The sequence below is a fragment of the Octopus bimaculoides genome, chromosome 14, assembly GCF_001194135.2.
Source record: "Octopus bimaculoides isolate UCB-OBI-ISO-001 chromosome 14, ASM119413v2, whole genome shotgun sequence".
Taxonomy (NCBI): Eukaryota; Metazoa; Mollusca; class Cephalopoda; order Octopoda; family Octopodidae; genus Octopus; species Octopus bimaculoides.
Genome location: NC_068994.1, coordinates 45,740,184 through 45,740,996, shown reverse-complemented (window position 1 = coordinate 45,740,996; position 813 = coordinate 45,740,184).

Sequence of the window (813 nt, the reverse complement as noted above, 5' to 3'; positions counted from 1 at the left end):
CAGCAGCAGGTAATTATAGCAAATGCAATGCTCAGTACAACCCATCAAACCTGGTTAGTTGAGTTTTTTATATTTTTCCAAACAGTATAATCTTGCGATCCAGCAATTTCTTCCCCAAGATGTTTACAGTCACAAAATAGAAAACATATATTGTAACGTGCTAAACACATTTAAGATAAGAAAATCGAAAGTTTCTTGAATCTGCAGTGAAAAATATTTAACAAGAATTTAAACAAGGAATTAAGGAACTAAAGTACAAGAAATCCCACGAGAACATGAATGTAGGTAACATAAATACAGAACATTTTTTTAATTTTTACTGACAAGCGAATGCAGAAAATTTGAAACATAGACGGGCTTGAATACGTCTAAGGTTCTATGTAAAATTTGTAACCATGGTTTTAGGTAGTGTAGAATGAATCAGAAATTGGAAGAATATATAACCGTCTAATGATACTGACTAGTAGGTCGATTTTTAAGGATTGCATCATGGTTATACTGATATATTATAGGATAAATACAATGATAACAATAATTCTAGGTTGGAATATATACATATTTAATACTTCGCTACGCGCGTTTTCACACTTTACATGATTTTGAAATCGGAGTCGGTATATTCGGGATTAGCACAGTGCAGTCCGTGATAAGTGCAGTCCGTAATAAGAACTATACTGTACTAAACCCAAGGATAGCCACTCTGATGTCAAAATCATGTGATTTGTGGAAACGCGTGTAACGATGTATAAAATATTTATAAATTCCATCCTAGAATTATTGTTATCATTACCATTATGTATGTATATATATATA